General features: G+C 38.5%; 1 protein-coding gene across 6 annotated transcripts in view; it reads right to left on the bottom strand.

Annotated features, from left to right (window-relative positions):
- Nucleotides 1-16,841, bottom strand: part of ZBTB20 (zinc finger and BTB domain containing 20) — a 503,536-nt gene that overhangs the window by 473,019 nt on the left and 13,676 nt on the right. For 3 of the 6 annotated variants that reach the window (XM_042031783.1, XM_042031788.1, XM_042031784.1), the window contains exon 1: nucleotides 1,609-1,916. The exons of 1 other annotated variant lie outside the window; for it this stretch is intronic. The gene's annotated coding sequence lies outside the window, so the exon portion shown is untranslated. Of the gene's footprint in view, nucleotides 1-1,608; nucleotides 1,917-16,841 lie in introns of those variants that run through there. 2 more of the 6 variants (XM_042031785.1, XM_042031787.1) reach the window with 1 other exon arrangement.

Genomic DNA, 16,841 nt, shown 5'->3' with positions numbered 1-16,841 from the left:
AAATAATGGATTTTTAAGAAACATTTCAAAGGTTTTGAAGGTTTTGGAGAATCTCCTAGGCAGTCTCAGGTGGGTTAGGAATATTGCATTATGGACTCCTTTGTGCTAAAAGGAAGGCCTAATGCATGTTTTTAAGAAGTCCGCCTCTTGCTATTAAATAAATAATTTTCTATTAAAAAAAGGTGATTGTTAGTGTTCAGAGATCTCCACTGATCAGCGTCCATTTTATATAATTACTTAGGATTCTCCAGAACATTTTATGTAACTCACTTCCACTATCCCTTTTCTTTTCTTTTTTCTTTTCTTTTTTTTTTTTTTTGTTACCAGCAGAGTAGCAGTTTTACTCTCCAACAGAAATGACAAGAGCTCAGATAAAAAGACCATTTCAAATGGATCAGTTTAAGCAGTCTTTAGAACCCATGATAAATCTGGGCTCCAAAAACTCGACAATGCTAAATGGGCTATGAAATGCATCACAAATCCCTCCCCAGAAAAAAAAAAAAAAGAAGAAGAAAAAAAAAATCAATTCAGAGAAAAGCTTCAATGTTTGAAAAATACAAATAAGCAGCATATTTGTGGAACGAAAAATGGTAAATAAATAGTTACTATTTCTGGACAAAATGGCTCGATAGATTTCATAATTTGCCACCACTGTAAAAAATATCTATTCCCTTCCCCCCTCCCTTCCCCGTCAGTACACACGGAAACACAAGCATAACCATGTATAAAGTGGGAGGGTGGGGGGCAGCCAAGGATACAAACTCCCTCTTAGAAAGTTTGAATTCTTATTAACCCAGTGATGCCTCCATAATGTTACATTAGATCAGCAACATAAAAGTTAGAATATATGTCTCCTTTCTTCCTAGTAAAGAAAACTGCAAAAGCATTAATAACGAAAAATAGATGTTAAAAATATCCTGGAGGAAAAAGTACATGTACAATAAGCAAAATTAACCCACTCTGCCCCCAAACCAAAACAGATAAACAGCAAAATCTCTGAATAAAAATCCTGTCAGGAAGAGTGGAACCTGCTTTCTCTTTTTTTGCTTTTATTTACTGTATGCCAAGCATGGACTTTAAACTTACAGTGTGCATATATATAGAAAACAAAGAACGAGAGTCACCGTTAACCCTAGTCACCGGCATTACAGTTAAAAGTCATTGGCAAATACTAATAAACCCCCATTTAGCAGTAAATAAGGAGAACATGATATATGGACCGACAGATGGAACTGCATAAACAGAAAAGAAAAAGCAGAGAGACCCACAAACATACAGAGAGAGCTGTTTTAAAAGAGTGAAAGATATTGATTTACTTGGAACTAGTGTTGGAAAACAAACGTATTTGTTTCCTTCATGATTAAAAAAAAAAAGTAATTAAAGTGAATCATAAGGGGGCACACCCTTAAATAAGTAGGGGGGGGAACATTTGTAGAGGGTAAGGCCTTCTGTAGATGTTCCGAATTTTAAGCTAGCAAATAGGTCTGGCAAACTTACATCTCCAAATTAAAAATCGAGGGGGGGCGGGGGGGGAATAAAGAACTGCTGGTGGTTTAAGGAGAGTAGAGGCTTTATTCTTTTATGTTTTATAAAAGTTGACTGGCCTACCTTGTTCCCCAGTCCTCAGTTTGTCTCCTCATAGTCGCTGTCTCCCTGGAAGTACAGTGTGAGTGGTAATGACTGCCTGCCTCCCTAATGAGTCCATTTTCCTGCTCTTGATGTTGTGTATATACACACACTGCAACCTACCTTACAAACCACAGAGACGGGAAAGGGAGAGCGAGCGAGAGAGAGCGAGCGAGAGCGAGCGAGAGTGCGAGAGACAGGGAGAGCGAGAGAGGGAGAGAGAGAAAGGCGCACACAGACAAAGCCCTCCTACCAGACAGCAGACAACCCTCCTTCTCCTATCTAGCAAAATACAACTCGGCTAATGCAGCAACAGGTTCAATACTGCCAGGCTGAGGCAGCGTAGCAAAGGTATACGGGGATGAGCAGGATTGCTGGCAAATAAACACTTCGGTGCCGGCTGGCTCCACCTTTCTTATTTATGTTACAGGATGTTGGAATGCATTGTTTCAGACAGTCCATGTGATTATCATAAATACATTTTTTGTGCATATTAGCATGAAGCGCCGAAACGTATCAGCCATTCTGCTCCGTAACCTTATAGCTCTAACACATGCAGGGAAGGTGTAAACATATCTCTTTTGACAGGCAGACTACACAAAGCCCACTGATGATTTTAAAGTCATGAGATCTTTCAAGAAAGACGCTCCTGAAGATAGGTTTCCCCAGACAATAGGGGAGCAGGGAAAATTGATCTTGATGAGGAAGAAGTCTTCCTAAGAGACTGCTCGGTAAACAATTGAAAAGAGAGGGCTATTCTCCCCAGCATTCCCTCCTTTCAAAAATATATATTGGGAAGCTTCTACCCCTACAGCTATAATAATGTGCTGTGCTTATGTCTGAACAGGTGCAATGCATATAGTACATGGTGTTACAAGGACAGAAATAAATCTCTCAAGTAAAAAAACATTTTCCCAGTTGCAAACAGGCCAAGGTTATTTAAAATACAGACCTAATCTGAAGAATGTTCTCCCTGCTCCCTATATATTTTTGCTGGGGGGAGGAGAGGGAATGGACAGGTAGTGGAAGGTGCAAAGGGGAAGCAAAGATGGGAGAAACAATACATGTAAGCAGTTACTATATTTTTATTTTTACAATATTCTGTCACATCTGAAGAAGATACATGCTGCTTTTAAAATAATTTTCACTCAGCCCTGCTTCTCATCACACATAAACTTACGCTGTCACAAAAATTCTGTTTATTTTAATGACAACTACAGACACATCAAAGTAGCAGGAGCAGGGGGAAAAATATTTTGCACCTGTATTTCATCCTTGGCAAATGTTCCCCAAGAACTTTATCCACAGAGTATTTTTTCGATGGAGAAACTAGGTCCAAGGTAAAAAAAAAAAAAAAAAAGGTTAAGTGATATTCCCAAGGTTATGCTGTAAAACAGTGGAAAAACAGATGAAAACTCAAATCTCCTGGAGCAAAAAGACTTTGCCTGGAGTAACTCATACCCACCTAAAAGTTAAGTATCCTGTCTAAGCCAGTTGTGTAGGCTCCCTCTATTGTCAGTGGGAAGCCAGGCACCTCCCAAAAGCAATTCATCCCAGCTTTCTCTCTCTCCCCACTGAGGAGGGAGCCTATACAACCAGATTAGGCTAAGCAGCTAGCTTGTAGTTGGCTAAATTAAGTAAAATGAATCTCACTTTTGATCTAAAGCTCTATTACAACATCCTGCTTCCCAAAACACATTTTTATTATCACATTTATTATTAGGCAATATATGCCTAAATTGTAGTGATGGAAAAGGGATAGCCTGCTGACTAAAAGAGACAGGTAAACTCTCTAGATTCATGGATTTGTACCCTCAGGCTGGCTGGATATTCATGATTCACAGAGTCTTTATAATATTAACCAGCCTGGTGACTGGTGAATTTAATTAGTTTTGTTCACTGGTAGATGGTACACATTTTTGTATTTCGCTTATAAACGTTCTCGTTTCATCCAGATGTAGCAGTAAATACGAAAGGATTAAGTAATTTATTTCAAAAGGTTAATTTTCATTAGTTTTTTCATCAAAACAAAGCCTTTCTTACCTTAGGGTAAAATATAAAGAGTAAAAAGCTCTAATAGATGACTTAGTTCAACTTCTTCTGTAATATTTAGCTACATACACGCCTGGCATATGTAGAGGCAGCTCTCCAAGTTACTCCAAATATATATTACAAAAATTTAGTCATATTACATATTTTCTTCTCTGGACTTTATGACCATAGTCACCTTATTGAAGGATATGTAAGGTCAGGAAAGCAGAAGGGGCATTTGTAGACTTTGCTTCTAACTGTGGTAACTCGATCTGGCTGTAAGTACCAATTGAGCAGTCACTGCCTCAGTTTTTCCATCTGTAAAACAGACTCAACTGTAGTTCCATGAGTAGATGGTACAGTAAATATGTGAAGAGTCTTCCCATCTCGGCCTGGCATCTCTCAGAGTTTTATGATGGCAAATATTATGGGAAAAATATAAGTACTTTGTCAAGGGGCTCAGTTCAAATAATACAAATAGTCTCTGAAATTAAAATTTAAAAACCAGGTCTACACCAAAATGAGGATATCAGATGTGAGAAGTTCTTAGTAGTCTGGAATATTTGATCCCAAACTAACATTAATTCCTTTGTCCTACCAATACTACACATACAAATCTGAACAGATTAAAATGTAACAACTTTGGATAAAAAACAGACTTGAAGCCTTCAAATTTAAGACATTCAGGTTGAAATCTGACTACTGAGTTGAAAACACCAAAGTTTGAAAAATGTTCAGATTTGCAGTTGATCCAGATCCCAAACCTGTAAGTTTCCGGGAGGCATCTAGATCCTTAACTTTCCTCTAACTTTCTAGAAATGTCATATATGCATCTGAACCAGGATCACAGGCCACATTTCCTCATGTTTTGAGGAAGTGTGAATCTCATAAGAACACTAGAACTGAGCCCAGTTCCATTCAGTTACAATAATGCTTAGAGCCAGACCCAAACTGGAACCCAAAGCCACCCCTTCCAAAGTCGCATGGAGTTTGTGTACTCACAGAACTATAGAACTAAACCAAACACTTTCAAACCTCAAGATTGTTGGAAAGCAAATATGAACTAGATTCCACTTAACCTAGTTCTGGCCCTCAATCAGAAATTAATCAAATTAACCATAATCTTTATAAAATCCAAATATATGTCTGACCTGAATGAAAAAAAAACCACAAGATGTGATTTGCACTACTGGTTCCTTGCCTGAAAGTCTTTCTTAGACTTGCATTCTAACCATCAATGGCCCGATTCTGTGTTGTCTTACTAATCATTCAGTCCATCTAAACCATTTTAAAAAAATCCCAAGTAGTGCAATTTGAATGGAGAATCCTGATTTAAATATTTTGCCAACATAAAACTGCCCATTTGCTTGATTCAAAATGTTCAATGAAAGCCTGCTCACCACCACACCACACTCCTGTGGGCCTCCAATTCCTCCTCTCCATTATATGAGGAGGTCAGTGGCTATGCACTTGGATCATTTGCAAGAAGAGGAAGGAGGACATGTGGCTGCTGGCAGCTTTCAGCTCTGTCACAGGACTGGACACAGACCTGCCGTGTGACAGTGAGGGCCTGCATGGCAGTCACACAGCTGGCCTATGCCTGGCATGCAACAGAACAGGCAAGCAAGCCTTTGTCATGTGCCAGGATCATACCTCTCCCATGGCAGAGACACCAAATTTTGGTTATGCCACACATGGTGTCACCCCAGGAGAAAGAGGCTGGGGCAGAGGGCTCCCGGCTGGCTTAGTAAAAGGCTGCACTACCCATCCTGAATGCAAGAACAAGCAACGCTGGGCTACCCAGTAGATGATACTCCTGGTTTTCTTTCTCTGCAAACTTGTCTTCTCAGTTCAGAGTTAGTCTCTAGCAACTGTCATTAGGGAGGCAAAGGAGCCCTAACCCCTCTAGCAAAGCCTCCAAAAGAAAGAAAAAAAATACTAGCATCATAATGGCAGGCGAAAAATGGTTGTATTTGATGCAGCAGGGGCACCCATCTCCAGTTCTGCCAGGGAACTGTAGAGCCTTGATCTTCAGTAGTAAAGGGGAGATAGGGACAACCAAAGTGCCCAGCAGAACTGTGAAAGACTTTGTTGCAAATGACAAGATTCTGGATGACGGACTGAGAGGGAAGGAAGGTACTTCATTGCCAAGTAACATATTCTAGACTGCTCTAGTCTCCCCTCTCCACTTTATGTCTCCAGGCACACCAACATGCTAAGTTTAGACATATCTTGTTGGCAGCCAAACCTGGAAAAGAAGTCACGGCATCATATAAACATGTCTGAGGAGAGCTACTTCCTTCAGAAAAAAAAAAAAAAAAATATTAGCCTCTTAGCAGATACCTAAGGGTTGATTTTCAAATTGTGAAGAAATTTGAGCGGGACTGACTCCATGAACTGGTTGAGTACCTTGCCTATCCCTATGATGGGCTGAAACACTGGTTTTGATGTACTTCATATACTTGAACTACAATAGTTCCATTAATACTTTCAGGGAGCTCTGCCTTACCAGAATGCCAGGAACTGTTCCTAGAAACCAGGCTGGTTTAACACCATGCTGCTGTTAAAAATCCCAGGCAAGCTTCCATCACAATTCTGTTTCAGATGGTACAGGCAGGACCTAGAAACAGTCACAGCAACATGTCTGAACTCGACTGCTTCCACTCAGTCCCCTTAACCACATACACGGGTCTCTGAGACTCCCCTGGTGTTGCCAGCCCAACAGGATTGGTGATTCACATCCCTACTGGTGTCCTGCAGTGTCTCTGCAACTTTGCGCAAATGTAATGAGAGAGATGCCAATTAAAAAAGCACAAGAGTCCTGCAGCGTGGCAGGCTGATTCAAATTAGATACCTGTATGAAGTGATTAAAATTAGGTTTTTTAAACCTGAAGATAACAGGAGGACAGTATGTTTGATTTACATCAGCAGGGGCCAACAAAAAATGTAGAAGGGCCACACAAAGCTCTTTATCCCTGCAGATTTACTGATGATAATGCTGAGGACAGGAAAGGAGAAATACAGTGCAATTCTGGTGCCTTTCAACATGCAAAGTATCTCAATTGTTCTCCCATCTCAGCAGTCACTACTTACTGCCAGACCTCCAAATAAGTAATACTTTCCTTTAATATAGCAACTTTGATCCATCATACCATAGTTCAGGTGCACATAATCATAAACAAATCAAATCTCACTACTTCCTTTGGCAACAAAACTACTGTCATTCTCATTTTACAGATAGCAAAAAAAAAAAAAAAAAGAAAAGGTAAGTGCTAATCACCCTGTTGAGAACAGAAAGTGAGATTGGGCTGTTGGCCTTTCCTGGTGAAAAGTTCAGGCTGTGTTGCCTCTATGGATCAGTCTCTCAGACAGCCCAACTGATTGGCAAGACTGGCATGCACTTACTGAACCAGAACTGACTTTTCTATTGTTGTTTGTTTTGGTTTTTTTAAATCTCAAAGTGACCTGAATAATAACTCAGATGCAAAGGCCGACACATCTCCAACAGTTTAAATAGATTTGTGTAAATCTGTGTGCAATCTGTGTACCAAGTACCATAAATGCCCATTTTCCTTTGTGATGACACTACCTGTACTTCAGTGGAGGAACACTTTGCACAATGACTGTTCCCTTAGGCCACATTGCACTAAGGCTGCAAAACGGTGTTTCTGTTGCATAATCATTCCATGTCATACATTTCTCTAGTACTGTCTTGGGTAAATGTTACTGCTACATCAGTAAATTGTGAGAGCGAGATCTCACAAGATAATAAATTTTGTCCCAGCAAGGCCAATCCCTCGCTTTTATACTCGTCAACACTGGTGTATATCAACCACCACCTACAGGGACTGAGAGTCCTCATCAGCTCCAGAAGACCAGTATCAGACCAACGTATCACTTTCTAATTCAAAAAACCAAAACCATACAAAAAGCCCTCAGACATCCATGCACACAAACTTGGGATGTCCACGTGTTACTAGCTTTCTGTCCTGAATGTTTAGATTGTGTTGCAATCATTTAACTCCTAGCAAGGTGCAGTTACATGTAGCCTTGGCTATATGTGTATGTTCATCCTCTCCACTTACAGGGTGCTGGGATATTACCTTTATTTGCATGGGCAGGCCATTAGTGACCAATTTAGCTGTTGAGCTAATGTGCCAGGCCCTCATGCAAGCTGTGGAGTTACAATGAAGTCAGATCTTGTTACATAGCCCACTGCATTGTATGGCGTACCCTCTATTATATAACTTTATGGTTCCCAAAGGTTACCTCTGATTCCATTATAGAGATGTGTTGCAGTTCAGCCAACGTTTAAGGACTAGAAATTTGATGATTTACTTATGAAAATCCGCACTGAATCCATCCCAAACTGAACAACAAATTGTAAAAAGTAGTTTTACCATCTGAAAGGAGCAAATCAGGATGCAAATTCATCATTCTCCTCTACCAGATAACCAGGATGACTATCAAAGACACCTATTTTTGCTGCAGAAAATTAAGGAGCATGCAGAGGATTTGATTGCTGTCATAGTGATTGCAGACATTTATGACACGAACCACAGTGAAAATTCTGAAGCTCAAGGTGGCCAACACTTTTACCCTGTTTAAATAGTAGGGAGAAAAAACAGCCAGCAAACCATCCCAAACTTCTGCAACTCTAATGACTGCTGTAGCTGTTGAGATGCACTAAGTTGATCATGAATGAAGATCTGATCTGGATGGGGGAAAAAAGCTAGACACATCACTAGCAATATTTTGGAAGCTGTTATTTTACCCTCTGGGGCAACTGAATATTTTCATAAGCCTATCAGCGTGAATCCATTCTACCTGGAAAATATTTATGTCAGCATTTTTAAAGATGCTACTCATTCAAGAGGTAATTATCTCCTAGTTTAGAATATTGCATCTGAGAATACTGCCCCCCAAATGAATAGCCATTTCTGGAAAAATAAAAACAAAAATGCAGTATAAGTGTATCAGATGTATAAATGCAGAAATTTCATACTTGAACTTTCATTGCCTATACATGAAGTGGACAAAAACTCCTCTACACAAAAGAGACAAAGAGTGTTGAAACTTCAAACATCCAAAAACTCTTCAGTAGGCTCTAAAAGTTATGTGACTATCTTAAAGGCAGGGATTTTTAAAAAAATCTCTTTTATGATCAGAAGTATTTTTAAAACTTTTTTATGCAATTATTAAAACTAGAAATTTCTTTACATATTTTCTTAAAGCTAAGGATATATGGCCAAAAAATAAAAATAAATCACAGCATGTACAGTAATGCTGTAATATTTGGAAGAAGCAACACTAAGTGCCATTATTCATCTAATACTTCACCATGACATCCCTTCAGTGGATGTAGGATTATTTCCCTCAAATACAGTCACTGTGAGAAAGTTTCTCTATGAGGTTTTTCTCCACATATTCTAGGCAAGGGTAAACCAAAGCATTTACCAGGCAAATGGAAGCTGTAAGTGACTGAAAAGGCTGAACTTTTGCTCAAACCTCTTAGGCTTGTTTCTCACTTTGAAGCAGTTCAGCCCAAAAGTTCACTGTAGGGCCTAGTTTCAGCTGGCCCAAATTCCTACTAAGTCCCTGTGCTTAGTGTTTCTGGATATGTGCCCCTAAAATCTCACTGCCAGCTAACAGAAAACATAAAGCCCAGGGACTTGGGGGCATTTAGGCCAAGTGGCTCTGACCTGTGAGTATAAAAAAGTGCCTGATTCTGTTTCAGGGCTAACTAAATATTGTGAGACCATTCAGTAAAGCAACGGAAATGAGTAAAACACCAAGCAAAGGTTTATCCTTGATAGCCTCAGAAGCCCACTCCAACAACAAACTTAACTGCTGAGCCCTGTATCAAACACCCAGGAAACACTAGTAAGGATGTAACCTTTTTACTAACAGCAATGCCACCAACCTTAAGTATAAAAGTTTCATGTTCACAAACTTTGATTATGCGTAGACCACCTCAGGATTATTTTTGTGTGTATGTGGGCAGGATTTGTCAGCTTTGAAACATTTAATCAAAGATGTTTCTGAAGAATAAAGAACTGAGATGCACTAGATGTAATAAAGAAAAGGAATGTCCCAGGTTGGGTTGTTTTTTTTTTTTTTACTTTATATAATCTAAGTTCTATTAGAAAAACTAGACTGGTTCCAATTAGTCCTTTAGTTTTAGCCTAAAGGAGAATACTTTTTGATAAAGTGAACACAGTTTGCTCAGCTGTTTTAAAGGACACATTTAGAGGTGCATTTCTTTTCATGAAGTATTAATTGAAGTTCATTTTGAAAGGAAGAGATGAGAGAGTTTATTATTTAAAGCCAAAGAAATTAAAAGCAAAAAGTTGTAATAACTGAAAATTAAGCCTCAGGTCTTATTTTACAGAACAGAACAGAGATAAGAACCTTTCTTTCAATCAAACCTGTCAAAAATTGGAAGATCTAGCGAGGTTAGTGGTGGTGTAAGCCTGACAGAAATGAGCTTCGGTATCCTATAGACAAACAACTCTTTTATTTTGCCTGTGTTTGAACAAAAGGGCCTTTCATTACAGAACTAGAACATACAGAACAAGGTGACATAATATTTTCAAAATGATATAATAGAAACAAAGTGTACCAACTTCAATGCTACTCTTCAGTCAGGTTTTGTAACAAGTTCAAGTCAGATACTATTTTATGGTCAAAGGGCTCCTTTCCTATAACTTTCTTTGCAATTATTAGCTAGGACTGTAAGATTTGGTATTGCTACCAGGCTTATCTATGATTATATAATGAGAGATCTCCTTTGTAATATCTGTGCAATTAGGCATAATTAAGTTTGTCAGAGGAACGTTAATTTCCTGATTTTTGAGTAAATAAAGAATCAATGTTAACATTGCACTAATCAGTACTAACTAACACTTAATTTGTTTTGTTTCAAAGTCAGAGGTCACATTGTGAAGCCATTTGATAATATGCAACAAAAAAACTCAGCAAAATAAACAGAAGTTGGAATAAAGATAACTTTACATTAGCTGGTACTTTGCTGTCCTACTGTTCCATTTGTTGAGTTGTCCTGAAGCCAACAAAATATTGGTGAGAATCGGGATAGAAATATGACTTTAAGTACTCTCTGTTGTAGTCTCAGAATGCATCGACATTTGTTTTTAACACACTGTGATAACATCACAGATGTTAGAACCATAAATGCCAGTACACCTTTACACTTTCTGTTTCAGAAACAAAAGTACTGCCACTACAGCTGAATGAAAGTCTCACTAGCTTCAGGAAACCATTTGAGGGCCAGGCACCAAGCAAGGGAAGAAAATCACGTCTGATAGAAATCCTACATAAATATGGAGCTATACATCACACATTCATCCAACTGAGTAAGCAAATGAGTTTCAACCTGAAATTCCTAGGGATTCCCAGAGTAAAGATGGAATGTACCATAAAAATTCACTGGGGATTCTCAGAAATGGGCTTATGGGGGCAAACTGTGAGCAAGCTGTTAATGGCTACCTGGTGCAGCACAGCTATTTTCAGTCATGAGAGCTGGGGCTTCCTGTTCAGGCACCACGTGGAGCTCATGTAAGCATCTTTAAAACAGGTATGAGAAAGGTAGCCACAGGGTTATAATGAAGAGGATTTATGGCGCATTACTCTCCCAAATTGCTGTTTCAATATAAACAGTATTCTGGGCTCCAAGTATCAAAATGTGACAATGCTGAAGGTCTACATAACAGGATTATCTCTTTTTTTTCCTGCCTTACTTCTTGAAAAAAAAAACCAAACCAAAAACCAATAAAGCAGTAAATAGTTCCTACATTTAAATGACTGACAATAGTCTTCAGAGTCAATGCTGCTTGAAACATCCAAGAATTCTTGTGTTGGGAGACTGACTGGAAATAAACAAGTGTCAGCTCACATCTAATGCAATCTTTAATTAGAACCTCACAGTCAAGCAGCTACAAGCTTTTTACATCCTAAATTAAAGCTGTAATTTTGGAGCACAAGAAGTCAACCACCAGGGAACAAAAGCACCAGTTCACCACACTGCTAAAAGTCAACTCAGTCTGATCCCTGTTTCAAAATACGAAGAAAAGTGACAAATTACATCATTTTCTGGAGCAGACAGGCTATAGCTATTCCTATGAATTTTCAGTGTTAGGTTCTTAATGATGCTGGAAGTTCTTTGGGATAACTACAGGTTACTCCTCTGAGAAAAGTTATGTGCAAGACAAATAAAGCCCAAAAACTTGACTTACAGGTTCTCCCCACATCCATGTTACACTACATCCACAGGTCTCAAAGTTTAAGATTATCCATCCCTATCTACAAGAGATCAGTTTCAGAGGAATGAGAATGCTTACATCACAATAGCTCAAAGGTGTTCAAATCCCTGCAAGATACTAACACTTCATTCCATTCATTTTAATGGAAAATAGATGTCCAAATTCCCAAAGACAGCCCTTTTACCACTGGGCCTAAAGAAACAGATTACTTGAAAATATCTTTTTATCACAAGAGAAGACAGGAAAAAAATTCCAATTAAAATTGATGGAATTGATCAAAGAATGAAAGCCATCAAGGAACAAGACAGGCAAAATGGGGAATAAAGTAAGGGAAAAGGGCATAAAGTTATCTCATTCTCCTCAAGGAGTATAAAAAACTTCCTACTAGAGTAAAAGAAGATATTTCCAGTTTGTTTTCTAACAGCTAAAAAGAAGTGTAGATTAAAGACTAGGAAGCATATTGAAAACTGTGGCAAAGGCATACAATAAAGCTGGAAGTAAAACATTGTACCCTTAATTACTCAATTGTCACAATTAAATGACCAGAAATCACTCGAGTGTTTTAGGAGTAGCCATAAGCCCCCTGAACATCACAGGTTTGACTCTGAACTGAAGTCCTTCCACTCAAAAAAAATTCCTAGGCAATACTTCTTGGGCTAAAAAGGAATTTCCTACAGCAGTCTTTAAGCTTATCATGGAAATCTGCATACATCTGGGAAGGGCAGTGGATTGTGGCATGTGATTAAAAAAGTACAGTAAAGCACCCTGTTTGAGTTGCAGCCCTCACCCCACTCCTCTTAGCACCTTCATTCTCCAACTCCTCCCTACTATCTCAGCCTTTCAGTCCCCAGTTGTCTCAAGTGCACTCAAGACTAGATCAAATCCTGGGAATTTCTAATCTGGGCCTAAGACCATCCCTGTGGGGACAAGGAAGTACTTGATGGATAAAGAGCAAACCATCCCACACAGTTACCACTCCACACATTCTCCCACTGTGGCCACACTCTCAACCCACAGAAAGCTTCTTGGAATTTCCTGCAGTACCCGATATGTCCTTCTCACTCTTAAAGCAGTATATGCACTTCCATCTTTGAGAAAATGTCAATTAACAATTTAAATAGTTACTTGTAAAGCTGATTGCTATATTTTCATTTATATTTTCATTTCATTTTTCGTTATATTTTCATTTGCACAGAGAGGGTAATCATAGAATCATAGAATGGTTTGGGTTGGAGGGGACCTTAAAGATTATCCAGTTTCAAACCCCTGCTCTGGGCAGGGGCATCTTTGACTAGACCAGGTTGTTTGAAGCCTCACCAAACCTGGCCTTGCACACTACTGGCACATGGATGCGCACTACTTTGCAGCCATGAGAGAGACTGAAAATACAAAGAAAAATCCCCAGAGGCAAAAAAAGGTAATAGAGGACCACTAAATATGATAAATATGAACAAAAGAAGCACAAGTTGCATGGTGCTGGTAAATTGGCTTTTTTTTTTTTTTTTCCTAGCAACTGAAAGCATCTGAGTTGCACTGGCTTTTAGAGGGGTGCTCCCCATGCCCTTCCATTTAAACATCAAACCAAAACTCACACAGATGTGATTGGTGAGACAGAGCCCTCACAGACAAAGCTAGAGGTGTTTCATAAGCAGAAATGCATTTGACCAAAGATGGCCTGCTCAGCCCCTCACAATAGGCCCAGGGAAGATGTTATTACATTTTGCTGCAGGGGTTGCTTATATATAGTTTGGCCAAGAATCCATGAGTCATGTTACCTATATTTACAATGTCAGATACAGGAACAATCCAGTGCTGACTGTTCAGGATCTGACACTTAGAAATGTTTACATGAAAAAAACAAAGAATAGGAAGAAGTGATGCTTGAAAAATCAGGCTCTAATTTCTATCAGCAAATGAGAAATTTAAACATTCTAAGACTCAACAGGAAAGTGACGCGAGTAAAGCGGTTCTGTCCCTCTTAAAAGACAGCAAAAAACATAAACTCTTGCCTTCCTACTTACATGGGGAATAACGCTTTCAGGGCCTGATGAGAGAGATGCTGCCAGTTGATGGAATCATTTTTCAAATGATGCTAAAAAGAAAGTAATAAATGAAACAGGCTTTGATCATGAATGTACAATACTTCTAGTATCTAAAAACTTCCATTAAGTAATCTGAGTATTCTGTAACAAGTCTAACAAAAGCCAGTGCTCTCACCCAGGTTTTCCATCCTAACTGTTAAATCCAGACTGCAGGCTTCTTGCTCTACTGTTAATAATAAAGATACCAATGTTACAAACTGGAGCTTAATGGTTAACACACATAAAAATTTATATTCATTTATCTGACTTCAAGAGAAGTCGGAGAAAGCAACAAGTGTATTCATGTACCAAAGTAACAAAACCCAAGATAATTCTTTAACAGTATAGTGTAGGCATTGTCAAAATTGTTCAAGAAGTTAGGATGACTTCATATCCATCTCAAAAAATGCAGACAATTCATTTTTGCAGACCCTTCAAGATGAGATGTTCTTTTAAGTGAAACTATTGAAGCAGGACTCTGATGAGTCTGATGAACATGAAAGTGAGATGTTTTAATGCTGTCATTATCATTATTAAACATAACTGTAATGATGATATAAATCTGTGTTCTACACCTCCTAGATGCTCTTAAACATTAGACACCTTTGTGTCTTGAAGACCCAGAAATAAGGTAACCAGCTGATTATGCTGTAAAGAAAAGCTCTGCTTAACAAGACAGATGCAACCTTATTTTGTCTTAATGATATTGCCTTCAATGGAACACAAAAGGAGCAATTTATAGCAGTGATTGAAACATTTCTTTTAGAAACTTATAAATTCAGCTGTCCACTACAAAAATCTCCAAGAGGAGGAACAGGAGGATAATAAAAGAAAAAGTAACAGCATTGAACAGTGGCATTAGTGCATGTTGGCTATCTGAACATGACAAATGATCTCCTAATGGCCACAAGCTTACAGACAATGAAATGTATCTTTGTATGCTGCTATTAAAAAATGAAAACCAGAGATATTGGTGCAGTGTTACCAAAGATACCATCCAGCAATGAGAAATAAATGAGAAAGATGCCTTTACTATTTGGTTAGGCAGGAAAAACAAATTTGAAACAAGAATGTTTAAAACTATTTCTTCTGCTTGTGATATGTGGCTGCTCTGTGCTGTATTTCAGCCACACTACGTGAAAAAGTTAACAGCCAAACCTGTACTATAGAGCCTAAAGACAAACCTGCTATCATCAACAGGCTGGATAACTCAAGTGAAAAAAGGTAACTGGAGTGAAAAAGTGCCCCTCTGGTTCCCAGAGACACTCAGTGTTCCTCTCAGGAACACGTGATTCTGCATTTGCATCAACAAGTGTCTTGAAATTTGCACTGAAAACAAGAAGGACTTTGATCAAAAAATAGCACACATTTTTCTCTGCAAGGAACTTTACAGAGAGGTACTAAATTTACAAAAGCAGTTGAAGGAGGTTTCAGAGGGACTTGACAGATTACAGGCTGATGACACTACCGTTACAGCCTCAGTGGAAATGTGGTTTGATCTAATTAACAACAAAGAACTAGAACCACTGAAGAACAAAATTAAAAAATTATTCAAAGACTCTTGGAAGCTTTCCATTTCATAGCCACCAGGACGGATTCGAAACACAGACGGATGGGATTAAACCCAGGATAAGATGTCAAAGATGGGATAGGCATTGAACATATTCCAGGTATCTCAAATATTCTAAGATTAAAAACTGAAGATACGTATCTTGCCCTAAATACGTGATTAAAAATTGATTTGATTGAACACAATTAATTTAATCATGCAGGTGGAAAATACAGATGTTAAATTAGGGCAGACAAGATGGCTGAACTTAGAAATGCTGGATTTTAGAACAGATGCATTGCTGTCCAGCCAACTCAGCATCACTTTTTCCACATTTTTAGTTTATTCATATCGCTTTCATTGAAACTGTGTAACAGCATAGGTGCTAAAATCAAAGAATCTGGTGAAGTGCACCAATATGCGAGTTAGATAGAAAGCCTCATAGACCTAAATTTTTTCACAGATTACAGAGACTGTGAAGATGTTCTTGTTTTTAAGTACAGAATCATGCACTTTGCATTTTAGGTAATGTGTCTTTCTGTGTTCAAGGGATAAATACACCCATAAAATACATCACACCATTTGTGTGCGCTATTTCAGTGGATAATATACTGCATTTGAGTGTTGCCTCCAATAGGGTTTTGCAGAAAAAAACCCCAAAAAAGTCATGCTGGGGAGAAAAATTCACCTTTGATACACTGGCTGCTGTTTCCACATAGAAGTTTTCTCTCCTCATCCAATAGAGAACACATACCTCAGCTGAACAATTGTGAGCATATGTTAGCTATGCCAATATCCTCTGGAAAATAACAAAAGGCTTTAACTTATTTTTAACTGAGAGGCTCACATAACTAAGAAAGTTTTTCCTTGAGAATTTCAAGTCAAGTTGGGATTACTGTATTTCCCTCTTTGGGAAGTTGTATGATTATTAATCTTATAATTAAAAAAGTAGAAGTTAATGAGGAAACATGTTAACGTCAGATGATTTACGGGCCTATTAATATTAAAAGTGTATTGGGAAAAAAAAAAGGGGGAAAAGGAAAAACCCATTGTGTAATCCAGTTCTGATGAAATGCCGGACAATTTTGAGACTGATAAAGTGAGTCACTGCCAACTGACTCAGCATGACAACGGGAGTTCATTGTTGCCTTCGGACTGAAGGAAGCAAGCACGCAGTTGGTTCAAACTGGATTTGTTCTTTCACTAAAATGTGCTATTTCCACCATCTTCTTCTCTTCTCTTCTCTTCTCTTCTCTTCTCTTCTCTTCTCTTCTC

The sequence above is a fragment of the Corvus kubaryi genome, unplaced genomic scaffold (assembly GCF_017639235.1).
Source record: "Corvus kubaryi isolate FWS band 111438036 unplaced genomic scaffold, C.kubaryi_AGA036_p1.0 37341, whole genome shotgun sequence".
NCBI lineage: Eukaryota > Metazoa > Chordata > Aves > Passeriformes > Corvidae > Corvus > Corvus kubaryi.
The sequence above is the reverse complement of the archived record's forward strand: the minus strand, read 5'-3'. Positions and strand labels throughout refer to the sequence as shown.